General features: G+C 42.9%; 1 protein-coding gene across 5 annotated transcripts in view; it reads right to left on the bottom strand.

Moving 5' to 3' along the window:
* The window catches only part of KHDRBS2 (KH RNA binding domain containing, signal transduction associated 2), a 2055883-nt gene that overhangs the window by 455197 nt on the left and 1586569 nt on the right, over positions 1-14117 (bottom strand). For all 5 annotated transcript variants that reach the window (XR_011260416.1, XR_011260414.1, XR_011260412.1 and 2 more), the window contains one exon: positions 1149-1319. The gene's annotated coding sequence lies outside the window, so the exon portion shown is untranslated. The remainder of the gene's footprint in view (positions 1-1148; positions 1320-14117) is intronic.

The raw sequence follows: 14117 nt of genomic DNA on the forward strand, positions 1-14117 counted from the left end.
TAAATAGAATGCATTAAAGCTTTGGTCAAGGTAACATCTTGCTTTCAAGTATATATATTGAGTGTGATCAGTAAGCACAGGATTGTGTCTGATGAAAGAAGGATTGAGTGGAAAGACTTACCAGGGAGATGAATTTTGAATGGATAGTGGTAGTTAGTGGTTGTGAATGGGTACAGCGATTTGTATGGAGCATGAAGGGGTCAATATACAAACAAACAGTATGTCTCAGATATGTATCCCTTTTTATATAATAATTGCCACCTACATCTGTTGCAAGATATTATCTGTGTCCTACAGGTGGCATTAAATAATTACTTAACAACAGGAAGAGTGAAAAATCGGTATAATACACAAATGTTATATTTTATTTTGGAACTATAGTATTTTGTGGTTACCATATCTAACCGCTATTAGCTCCTATACTTTGTACAGTTACCAGTATTAAGAATCATTTTATTCTGTTGGTTAACTACAGTTTGGAATGCATAATTTACACTGATATCATTGTAAATGTTTTATATGTGTGTACATTTGTCTGGAAGATTAAGTATTACTTATGTTCTTTTTTTCTGCAGTATAGATCAAGAATGCCTGAAAAAGAAATGGACTTCAAACCACAGAAGAACAGAAAAGATTTGGAGGGAGGTAAAGTTTCAATACCTGAAAATGTTGAGGCAGATGTTTCATGTTCTGTACAAAGCTGTAATGTGAGTAATATTGTAATGTATTGCAAAGAGAATGCATGGGAAAATGTACAGTTTGAGAGAGAAGCATGTCAACTACTGAACCCATTGGAACCACTCCAATTTCAAATAAGACTATTAATACACAGTGTGTATAAACATCTTTTAAGCAGATGAAGAAACAGGAGACATTTAAAAAAGGAAAATCAAGTACTGCTTTAATTTTGAGACATGATTATGAATGTGCATAAACATGTTTCATTCTTGCATGTTTCCAAATCTTAGGGGAAGTGTGAAAGCAGAACGTGTTCATGCATTCTTGCAAAAAAAGAATTTAGAGGCAATCATTGCAAAGGCTTTTCACGTGTAGTGGAAATTGTTCATTTTAGAGTTGAGCGATATAAAAAAGTTGACAAAGTTCATGAAGACATTCTACAAAAATAATCAATCAATTTGTGTACTTACACAAGTAAACTTTTGTGGTGTGTTTGGAAAAGACAGGATACACACTGCACATACAGATAGATTTTTCAGTGTAGAGAGTTTCAGTCAAAAATCCAATGTGACTCTTCCTATTGCAGAAACAGGATGAGGGTATGAAGTGAAAGGTAATCTGATTCATAAAAGAGAAGAAATCTGAAAATCAAGAGAAAATAAAGAAGATACCTTAGGACAGTGTTAAATAAAAGTAAGAAAAGGAAATCTAGTATGGAAATGAACTTCCTTGTAATTGCCAAGTATGCCTCTAGTGTCTACAAGCAATGTTTACAATTGTTATACAAACATGAAAATGTATAAAGACAAATTGAGATGTGCAGACAATTCATGACTATGAAGTGTGTGAAAAACTGGACTTCTGGGTCACTCTCTGGCCTGTCTTGGGAAAGAGAGTTGCGAAAGTCAGTTTCACTACATACTGGCTGCACATCATGGCAAAATACAGTATTTTCTTGTTAAACTGTATGAGTGGAAAATACCATGTATGTCACTTGTACTGTTAAATAAGATGTTGACTGCTGGAACTGTAGAATGTTTCGTTTCTACGCATGAGATGGTAAAACCTCTTATTTTAAATGATTTGCATGAAGAAATATCACTTGTAGGACGTGGCTATGATGTCCTATGCCTTCAAAGGACCTAAATCCTAATAGGTATGGCCAACAAATGGCAATTCTTCTGTCTTCTTCAAGTGAAAATCATGAGTATGTTTGTTTGTCCCATTGAAGCACATTTTACAGAAACCAAATCAATAAAGTGTACATAGAAGATCATGTAACAAACTGTGCAGATGATGTTTGGAATAACCTTTATCTGTGTTTGTAGAGGAGTGATTCACTGCACAGATATTGTTTCAGTGTTTGAAAAAGAGGGAACATTCCTTCAAAAAGCATATTGAACAACATGGATGTGCCTGCAATTCCTGTTGTGCTAACAAAATTTGAATATGTTTGAGGTGATTGCATTACACACTGTTCATTCTGTTTAGGTTATTGTTAGACTACAAAGACATTGAGAATCCCTAAAAAGTCATTAGTGCAAGGTGTGAAAGGTAAAGCTGTGTATTTACCTCTAAATCTGCAAGGAAACGTGAAATCTCGGGGTGAAACGTAACATTGAGGATGCTTTGTTTGTTTTGTTGAATTGTGTTGCTAGAATGGTTAAACACGTATGGCAATAGATATCACAAATGTGAAGAGAACTTTACAGCTACTAGTTAATCACAATCAACTGTATAACGACAGTGTGACTGTACCAGACTTGTCCATACTTCAGTTTGGATTACCAGGGAAGAACGGTGAAGGTCAGTTTAAGGATCTTACAGTTGCAGAAGGTAACAGTTTGTATGAGCATTACACTTTCATCCTCTATACTTACGAGAAGTGATGAGTGACAGTCTCGAATTATATCAAATGAAACAATCAAAAGGCGCACAAGTCAGTGTATGGAAAAACTGTAGAAGTTCATTGTTTTCCTATGCTTTTTCACACTGGAAAGGTGGGCAGACTGGATGATGAGAAAGTTCCTATTTCTTCCTCGGAACGCTGTTGTACATGTATGTATTCTGAGGATTGCAGATTTTGCACCAAAATTGAATTTTCAACACTGTGCTATTCTGTTGTTCATAAATTCAAGCAGGAACTAGATTTCAAAATGTGTCTGCTAATGTGATGGTAAAACAGACAAAACAAAAGGATGAATTGCCAGGTGGCAAAATTACTAATATCCTTGCCACTATGAGAGAAACCTAAACATATTGGTATAAACGACATAATACGTGTGAAAAAAGTGTGAAAGTGAGAGGGGTAGGACTGTTTTGTTTTCCTGTTTTTTGTCTTATCTTCTTTCTCTGGTTTCTATTGCACACTCGTAGTGGGGATGCATCAGTCGAAAGTGGGAACAAGACATGTACCAAAAGAAGTATATTTAGCACTGAAAAGTTCTATGATTCAATTCGGGACACAGCATCTGAAAACATATGGTACGAATGTAAAGACTGGAGGGGGTTATCTGTACTTCTGCCCTCTAGATGGCAGAGCATAAGCACAGAGCACCGCAGCAGTCAAGGTTCTCTATGGGGCAGCATTGGACAAGCAACCAAGGCATAAGCTCTCAGGAGGTGATGCAGACTGGTTCTTAAGTACAGTGAGTCTCCAAGCCCCCACAAAGGAATGTCCAAACACAATGTTAAGTGCTAACACAGTGTTTTTATATAAAAATAAGGTTCAGAGATATATACAGAATGAATAACACACTTTGTACTCTGGCACTTCTAACATGGAAAATATATACAATGTCTTAGTGGTACCACACATAACTTCAGATTCCTTTAAAATGCATCAACTGCTGACAGTTATAAAGTAGCAAACAAATCATGCAGTAAGGTGTTTCAACATAGATAATAGAAAGGAACGCAAGCTAGTTTATAAAATTGCAGAATTCTTTCTTCAGCTACACCGACACATTCTGAGTGAGGATCCCACCACCTGGGCAACCTGTAATAAAGTATCAACAAGCCCAGTACATACATGCTTCATCAGTCGTGTTTCCTGGTCAATGGGTTCACCCACCCCAATGTACCTGAGATATAAGAGCTTCTTCAAAGGTTCGTCGACAGATCCCTCGAGGGTGGACTCTCTTTAAAGCAGGAGAAACTCGAAGAAAAGGGGGAACACTTGCAGTGCTTCTGTAGCTTCGACGTTCACGGTGCGGTGCTCTTCGACGATCGTTTGTGGAAGTCCTGTGTAGGTGAGGCATGTGGTGCACCTCATTGCAAAGTGTTCAGTGCCATAAAGAAGGCCAGGTGATGGATGTAGACCCAGCGGTGGGCGGTGGGTGTTGAGAGTCGTGTTTAGCATTCTCTTGCCTGTTGGTGCTGAAGCTGCAGCACGTACCTCAGGATAGCTTCGGCAAGTGGGGCTCAACGATTGGCTGGACTTGGGATCTTCACTTCTTTGGTGTCCTCAGGACGTCTTTGTTGGCTTCAGGTGGCCAGAAATCCCACCAGTGGACTTACCTCGGTAGCCGACAAACTCGACTTTCTCTGGTGGGACAAAGGGGTCGGCGGTGATGCCAAGGGAGCCCTCGTCAAATGTTCGTAGCCAAAGGTGGAGCTTTTGTGGCTCCGGTCGTCGAGCAGCATGGCGTCAATCTGTCCCTGCTTCTGGGCGACACGACTTGACTGGCTTCCAGCGGTTATGGAAATCTTCCGAACCCCAGTCTATGTCAATGGACTTTGATGGCCTTGATGTCCCAGTGCTTTACTTCAAGATGCTTGGCTGACCTCTTCTCTGGTTGACAGTCTTCCGGGACTGACTTCCAGGGTGCCTCGATGAAGAGCAGCAGGTTTTGCACGATGGTCCCTCGTAGCTCAGGGAGAGGTCTCCAAGCCAGGTCCTTTCTTGGATCAGCCCTCGACAGACTCAACAGCAATTAGATAAGATTTCATCAAAGAAATGCAGGAGCAATTCTTGTTATTCCAGCTGGGCTTCAAGGAAGAGCCTCAAGTTTCGACGTCAGCTTCTGAACAAATTGTTACGTGAGAGGTCCCCAGATATACACAACTGTCCCTCAATCACTCTGGCTGAGTCAGGCTCAATCAGCCAATCACAAAGAAGGGCATTCATGCATGCAAGCAGCCAATCAGGCCCATAGGCATTCAGTCTATTCACATCCACCCAGTCACCCATAACAAGGAACGTGGATTGGGCAAGCACCCAGCCTTTCAGCACACCACAGTGCATGCAGGTCAGTTTCAGGGCTGTCTCATTCATTGGGTCACACACACAGAAACCAGACACCCATAACATAGAATGCATATTGGCCATATACTCCATTCACCCGGTACCCACCTCAAGGGTGTACCCACAAGATACAGTCACTGGGAAGACTTCCCCACAGTACCATATATGGTTCTTCCACCCAACAGCCAGTCAGAGGAAGAGACAGAGTCAGGGCTTCCCAGGACATCGGGAAAACAAGGTAACAGGCAATAGAAACCAAGAGGCCACCGGGACCATCTTGTCTTCTACTAGGAATCCACTAATTAATATGGCAGGGCCTGGGTATCCCAAAATGGAGGATACTCAGAGACCTGTCATTTCAATATGGAGCTGCCACCAGCCCATACCCTGCTCTGTTGGCAACACACAAGTAGCCAAAAACATACACTAGTGGTATAGGGTTGTACTCCCACCCATGTGTGCCATAAGGGTCTCTGTTCACCATGGCCAAAAAGAGGAAGAGCTGCGCTGCCAGGGGTCCCACTGGACTCCTGCACAGAAAATAACACAGCACACACATGATAAGGGAGTACAGGACAAGGACATGGATGTCCTGTCCCTGCAATGCATTTCCAGCATTATAGCCACCCCCACATATTGAGGTTAGGGTTGTCTAATCTCCCATGAGATAGACACCTTCATCAAGGCATTCCACATACCTTCCGGAAAGGGCATCTGCATTATCATGACTCTTCCCTGTTCTATGCTCAATAGTGAAGTCTAGCCCTTGCAGGCTAATGGGCCACCTGAGCAGTTTATGGTTTTCAAACTTCATCTGCATAAACCCTTTTAAGGGCTTATGGTCCGTTTGGACCATGGAGGTAGACCCCATAAGGTAAGGCCTGAAATGCCAATGCTCCAAACTATACTGAAACATTCCTTTTCAATAGTAGCCCACCTACGTTCTCTACCTTTGAGTTGCCTACTGATGAAGATAATACAATGTTCCCTCCCTTTGTCATCTAACTGGGACAAGACAGCCCCAATTCCGGTGTCACAGGCATCAGTTTGAACAATAAAGGGTTTGCTGACATCAGGACCACACAACACAGGTGCCCTACACAGACTTTCCCTCAAGCCAATAAAGGCCCTCTGACAGTCTTCAGTCGAATTAACCTTGTTTGCTTGGGCGATGTCAGAGCTGCCAGAGGGGCAGTTATGGTGCAATAGTCTGCCATGAAGTTCTGGTGAACCATGAGGCCCAAAAAAGTTCTCACCTGGGTTTGAGTAGTATGAGTCTCCCAGTCATGTACATCCTGTACCTTACTGGGGAGAGGATGGATTTAACCTCCTCCTACCTGATGACCAAGGTAAGTGACTTTCCCCTGAGCTATCTGGCACTTGGTGGACTTGATAGTGAGGTTAGCCCTTTTCTAGGCCTGCAAAAACGTATCCAAATAAGTCAAATACTCATCCCAGGTGGAACTGTAGACAGCAATGTTGTCTAAATAGGCCACACAATAGGCCTCCAGCCCATTGAGTTCATGATTGACCAATCGTTGGAAGGTGGCAGGTGCATTTGTAAACCCACACGGCATGACTCTAGACTGGTAGAGTCCCTCAGATGTTGAGAATGCAGTTTTTTCCTTGGTGTCCACAAGCTCATCAGCCCTGGGCAATGGGTGAGCATCAGTTTTGGTGATGCATTGACTCCTCTGTAGTCGACACAAAACTACCGATCCTTGGTAGCTGCCTGGGAACTTGCCTTGGGGACAAGGACCACAGGGCTGGACCAGGTACTGGTTGAGGGTTCAATTACACCCAGATCCAACATCTTGGCGACCGCAGCCTGGATGTGGTTCTTAACAGTATCTGATATCCGACAGCATCTGCTTTTGATAGGTACACTGTCAACAGTGTCAATTTCTTGCCTGCACCATAGGGTGAGGCCTGATGTCAGTGAGAACAGAGGGACATACTGGTGGAACAAAGCCCTGCATGCCCTCTGCTTCTCTGGTGTCCGATCTGGAGAGAGATGTACTCTCTCCACTGAGCCATCCTGAGGGTTACTATGCAGCAAATCAGGAATGAGCTCACTCTCATCCTACTCTTGCTTGGAAGCTCGCAGAAGACATGAGACTTTGTGTCTATGTTGGAAAGGCGTGTGCCTGTTAACATAGAATACATGAGGGGCTACCCCAGGGACTCCCACGTCAACCAGAGAGTTGACGTTGCCCATCTTGGAGATTATCCTGAAGGGTCCAGTCCACTTGTTTGCCAGTGCTATAGGCTTGGAAGGCTCCATCACAAGAATCTTCTGTCCTGGAGTCCAATCCACGTGCGAGGCCTTAAGGTCATGCCAGTACTTATTTAATTCTTGGCTAGCCTTACGATTCGCTGATGCCTGGCCCATCACCTGCACCATCCTCCTCCTGAGGCCTAACACATAGTCCCCCACTTGCTTGGCAGGACCTGGAGGGTAGGCTTCCAAATCTTCGCTGTTTAAGGCAGGCATGCCCCCTAGCAGGATGTCCAAAGAGAAGCTCAAAGGAGCTGAAACCAACACCCTCTTGATGTACTTCTCTATAGGCAAACTGCAAGCATGTTAGGAGGATATCCCCTTTCCTCCATAGGGGCTCATCCAAAGCACCAAGCATGCCCTTGAGAGTCTTATTAAACCTCTCAACCAGACCATTGGTCTGGTATGGTAGGAGGTGCAGAACTTATAGGTTACCCCACATTCCTTCCACATCTCTTGCATATAACTAGACATGAAGTTGGATCCTCTGTCAGAGACCACCTCTTTAGGGAAACTAACTCTGGTAAAAATGCTCAGGAGACTCCTGACAACTACCTTGGCAGTTATGGTCCAGAGGGATATAGCTTCAGAGTACCTGGTGGCATGAACAACCAGTACAAGGATGAACCATTGTCCACCTGATGCAGGAGGGTCCAAGGACTGACAATGTCGATTCCTACCCTCTCAAATTGTGTGGCAACCACTGGCAAAGGCTGCAACGGAGCAATGGCACTGCCTCCAGTCTTGCCAGACAGCTGACAAGTGGGGCATGTCCGGCAGTGGGACTCCACTTCTACTCCCATACTGGTCAAGTAGAAATGTGCAGAGATCCTTTCCTTGGTCTTCCTAGTATCAAGATGACCAGCTAAGGGTACCTCATGCACCTGTAGAGGAGGATCCAAGTACCCCTACCTCAATCGACCCGCCCCTTTTACCTTTATGCTGGAAAACAGTGTATGTGGCTTATACAGTTCAGCTGAATCGAAAAAGAGCAGAGTATGGACTCAGTCCAGTACCAGTAAAAGGACCAGTACCTAAGAGAATCTGGGAGCCAAGGTACCCATTTATATCTGCATATAAAATATAATAGCCATTTGAAAGTAATCCCAGAAGAAGCAGAGCCAATAAATAGCAAGGATGAATGGTAGTGTCAGCAACCATTGCCAGTACATGTTACATGGAGCTGAAGATGACGCACGTAAAAGAGATGCAGTGACCAGAGAGTGCAGATATTCTATAAGGCATCAAGAAAGCAATAAGGATAAGTGACATCAGGTGAAGAAGCTTATGCCACAGAAACAGATGAAGATATCAAGTCATTTTACAAGTGTACAAATGCAGAAGAAACGGAAGCAGCAAAGTAATCGTAAAGCTAGCTCTAAGCTTATAGTAAATAGACTGCGGCAACCACCAACGTATACATACATAGGAATGAGAGAATTATGGATGTTTCCACTAAACGTATTATTGCAGGTTGGACATTAGCAAAAGGCCTCAGTTCAATGTGTCATAGTAAAAAGCAAATTGAATTACACGCAGAGTATCAGCGAAAGATGAAGCTGAGCGAGCAAAGATGCAGAGGTCTTATCAAAACTGGAGTGAACTGACTTTGGATACAAAATCATGTGAAAGAACACAACTCCTGTTCAGAAGGCATGAATATAATAAGGAAGACGTCAGAGGTCTATTAGAAAATTAAATTAAATACACAAAAAGGCTCGATTCCATGGTCACATGGAAACATGAAGTTGGATGAACGAGGTGGTGACACCTACGCATGAAGGCAGACTGTGCTTCTCACTCCCTAATTTTCTCAGAGCAAAGAACACTCTCAAGGACAAATTTCAAAGGCCTAATTGACAGTAGACTACTCAGGTGATGATGGATTGAAATGCTAATTGGTGGGAAGCTAAAGTTAAGGCAACCTCAACAGCATCTGGATGGCCAGCCTGCAGGCTGCTAACGTAGGTAGAAAAGTACTGAAGGAGGATAGAGTGCCAACCAATTGTAGAGGACCTGCGTATTTAGGGGTCCTATAGTGTGTAAACCAATGGGACGTTGTGTATTTAGTGACGTTCATGGTGGTCATTTTGTGGGGAGGGCTTAGTTGCCCCACCTGATCTTGAGTAACCAATCACATAGTTACACTTTTTAAATTAGTATGGATAATATACTTATATGTTCACTCAAAACCAATAGCCCATGCTTATACGTGTTTGTAGTTTGCCAAGTAGGATGAACCTTAGTACACATGTGATTTAGATGTCATTGATGACACATTTTGCTTATAAAAGTGCAGTTTTTTCCTAAAGTACTTTGAGTTTGAAGATCGAGCGATTGCATTGATGTTCGTTAGGCTCTGTGTTTTAGATAATTGACATTAAAACAGTCTTCCTTTTGTCAACTTCTTGAGTCGGCTCCATTATTGATGTATGACTAAGGTCTGAATCCCAATCCATCTCAAGGGTAATTGATGCTCATCAAAGGGGCTGGACTATCCAGTTTCAATTGGTATCAGAGAGAGGATGGATTAAGAGCCATCGATTTGGTAGACTTTAGAGTTTCCGCAATATCGATTGACCTTTGCCATTCAGCTGAAAGAACGAGAAGCTCCTTGTAGATAGTGGTTAGTGTAATTTTTAAGAAAATCTTGCATGACCGGGTGTGACGATTTCCCTAGTTTCAATAGAAACCCCTCCCACTTCTATGTGACGCTGATCGATCGGAAGGTTGAAGAGGCGGTAAAAAAGGCTGATGACGCCGAGAGTCAGAAGACAAAAAATGATAATGGTGAGAAAAAAACCTGAGTGAGTTGACAAAAGCATGGGTGATGAGTGAAGAAAAAGAAAGTAATGAAGGGTGGCAGGATAAAATATAACGTGAGAGTAAGTGTATAATATATGTAGGGAATGAGATATTGACTCAAGTGTGGCCGAGCAATAATATAATTGTGAGAGAACCACGATGAGAGAATACGCCCTGGCTTGCATTTTTACAACATAACAGATGAAATTTGAACCCAGAGTCCCATAGTGGAACATTAGGAGTAAGCCTTAGAGAAAAGATTGTAAGAGATTTTTGTAACTTGTTGAGTTTGTCTGTTTGTTTTACGTGGTTTTTGAGAACAATGAAGTCATAAGTAGAAAAAATTAATTGATTGCTTATAATTAAACCTGATGGTTGTTTTTAGTAAGATTAAAGTTAAAAATTGTGGTTATTGGGATTGGAGCTTGCAACAAGTTGTGCTCGCTCATATTATATTATTTTTATGAAACATCATTTTTTAATCTGTGATTTAATCTGTGATTACGCAAAGTTAAGAATTGATGAGTCAAGAATGGAGGATATTACTCCACTTATGCATCTCTGTAAGCAGTTACCGAACATGCACCTAAGCTCAAACAGTGCAGTGCAGAATGGGTTAAACGAACCGTGGATAAAATGTTTATGCTGTGGCCACAAGGAGGTTCACTGTCGAAGGCAGTCCTGTAGCATATGATGAGATATCTGCATGCAGCATATACAGGGAAGAAGCTAGAGAAGTGATTAGCTAGTTTAGAGCTTTGGAAAAGGTACCAACAAGAGAAATATAAGGACCCTCCTATAGATTGGATATTTATTATATGCAGAGAGGCGAGTGAGGAGCCTTCTGCTCCCCCACCCCAGCTGAAATAGGAGATGAGAGCAAGAATGATTATGAGTTATACGCATTGAGGGAGCTTAAAGCAGCAACATGATATAGTAACCTGGCATGTGAGTTACTTGTGCAAAGCAGTGATGAAAGCACAGAGACAAATATTAAGAAAGATATAATCTCTAAGGTTCCGAGGGACAAGGAGAGACGCGATAAGGAGAGAAGTGATCGAGAAAGTACTTCTCTTGACATAGGAAGAGAGATAAAATGATGGAAAGGAGAAAGAGACAAGGCTGATGGGACAGCGCTTTTACTGAACAAATGGATGGGTGGTCAGATTTTATTATAACTCGATGTTAAGAGCATTGAGGATGTAAGACAATGGGAAGATCAAGACAAACAAGATAAAAAAGATAAGGAAAGAGAGGAATGACTGAAAGATGAAGGAGCAAAAAAGAAGGATAGGCAAAGAAGAGAGTAGTTATACCAAGAAGAGCAGTCAAGAAAACAAGAGAGAGCTGAAGAGCAAAGAAACTGTGGTAATAGACAGAGAACGATTGATGAGCAGGAAAGGATAGAACAAAAAAGAATAGAAGCAGAGGATCAGAAGTTAAGGGATAAAAGAATACAGAGACAGAAGGATGAGGAGACATGCAGGGCAAATGAGAGAAGGGATACTAATAAAAAAGAGGAACACTGAGTGAGAGAGGAAGCAAGGAAGAGAATTTGATAATGATATGGAACGTAAGAGAAGGCAGAGAGCACACAATCTCAATTGCCTGGAAAAAGAGATAAGAGATCCTGAGCCAGAAGAAGCATGGGAGGAAATAGAAGAATTCTTCTCAGAATACGAGTCATTACCAGGCCCGTCTAGAGTAAATCTAGAAAATGAGTTTGAATCTAGGAGCATTGGGGGGCGATCGATAAAGTATATCATGAAATGAAACCCCAGAAAGACTCAAAGGGGAATGGAAAAAATGATCGACTTAAGAGTACTCAGTTGAATGATACAGAGGGAGCCTCATGTAGTACAAGGCAAAAAGAGCTGGCCCTAGATAGACTGTCTCTGAACAGAGATGACGAGGAGGGAAGCTGTACAAGTTGGGCACAGGAAATATCAGACGAAGAAAGGGAAACCTTCCATGAGGAAGAGAGAAGGAACGTCTGCGGTCCTGAGGGATGTTTTTCAATTGAGAAAGACGTCAGATGGTCAGATTTAAACGCACCTGTAACCAGGGCACCAGAACCACTAACACAATCAGATCAACCTAAGGGGCAATTCCACAGTGAAAGGAGAAAATTGCCACCTTATTTGAGCAGTCTAAGATCCCTACCAGGTAGAAGGCGATGTGGGAATATCATTCCTGTAGTGGACAGACAAATGATGAGAGATGAGAATGAGTCTGGGGCGTCACAGTTTCGCTTGTTAGAGAAAGGAGGGGCCAGACCACAGAATATACCCGGCCCCAGATGGACAAGGATAACTTAAGATGTAAACTCCCCACTTTAACTTCTGGCGCGGGAAATGAATACATGAGTTAGAGAAAATGACGGGAGGCAACACGTTGGCTCTAGGGGACATTAAGGGTCTCCTTATCGCCATACTTGGTGAAAGAGCTGATGACGTACGGATGATGGCAGTGTATCCTGGTGTGACTATAGTCAATACTGCCAACAATGGAGCACCTTTCAATAACTGTAGGGCGGCAGTCTCGAAAGCACTTAGGGTATTGTATCCAGACACATCCGATATGGGAGCTATAATGACGAAATAGATGAAGGACGGAGATGATCCGCTTGTTAACATTAAAAATGTCCATAAGGCTTGGGCCTTGGAAACGTGCAAATCTTCGATACTAGTATTCTATCATATATTATGCCAATGGCTGCCAGAGCCAGTACAGAAGCAGTTTAAGAAATTAGTGGGTATAGAGGCCAAACCATGGTCAGAGATTCAGCGGACCATTGCACACTATTTCAGAAAAAACTGCCTAAATATGCCATTGAAGGGGCGATGTTGACGAGTGTAGATGGATGGAACCCACAGCAGATTGCAAGTATGCCGCAGGTGAATAACCAAAGGCAGTTTGACCAGAGTAATAATGGGTTTACTCCGTGCGGAAGGGGTGGATTTCAAGGAAGAGGTTTTCAAAATAATCAAGGAAATTGGCAGAATAAACAGGAAGCCTTTCAGAACAATCAAGGTGGGTTTCAAAACATGCAGAATGATGGTCAGAACATACAGAATGGGCAGATTAGGAGGCCACCTATATGTCGGACATGCAGGATGACAGGGCATTTTGCATGCATGTGTAGAATCAATGGTTCGTGCAAAACGACCCATTTTGAAGAGGGGGATTCCAAACCTCAGTAATGAGCTTGCTCAGAATCAAACAATGCATCAACAGCAAGTGCCGAGAGTGCCGCAGAGTTTGCAGACACAACAGGTAGCAGTAGCTCTGCCACAAGGCAGTCGCAGAATGCACCTATGTAGATTCAACAGAGCACATGTACAGGACAGTTAACGACACGTAGAATAGGGAGTATCACTGTCGGTGGGGGGAATCCATTTGCAGGTAACGGAATCCTCATCACGAGTCTGGCAGTAACCCTTAAATTTGGCGGTAGCGCTATTACCGCCGCATTTAAGGGTCTGCCAGATCATGGCTTAGGCTGATTACCCCCCAGCTCTTAGCTAGTGGGAAATCCGCCGAAATTTTGTGTTCATACCGCCGGCGGGAAATCCGCCGACGGTAAGAGCGTGAAATTTCCCCATTGAGCCCAATGGGGAATGGGGCATTCCCGAATGGGCTCAATGGGGAATGGGGATTTCCAGTTCTGCCAAACCCGTGATCCGGCGCTAATAGCGCCGGTGGGTTTGGCGGTAGGGCAGATAGCACCAGCGCTATTAGCGCCGACGTTACCACTCAACTCATGATGAGGCCCTGTATCTGCAATAGGACACCTCACTGGGAGACTTGATGTGTTCAGTCCTATCCATGACGCCGAATCCTCACGAGGAACCAAGGGTAGATGTCACCCTAGGGGGCAAGAGTTTTTCGTTTTTAGTAGACACAGGTGCAATGCGCTCATGTATACGTAAGGGAACATTTTTAATGTCTGACACCATCATGTATACTCAAAGGTTTTTCAGGAGCTAAGAGCAGAGTTCCTTTTATTGAAGGATTACCAGTTTCTATAGGAGAATGCGACACCTGTCAATATATTGGGTCGAAATTTGATGACAAAGCTCAATATGACGATCTCGTTTACTGATGAAG

The sequence above is a fragment of the Ambystoma mexicanum genome, chromosome 4p, assembly GCF_040938575.1.
Source record: "Ambystoma mexicanum isolate Mex_15411 chromosome 4p, UKY_AmexF1_1, whole genome shotgun sequence".
NCBI lineage: Eukaryota > Metazoa > Chordata > Amphibia > Caudata > Ambystomatidae > Ambystoma > Ambystoma mexicanum.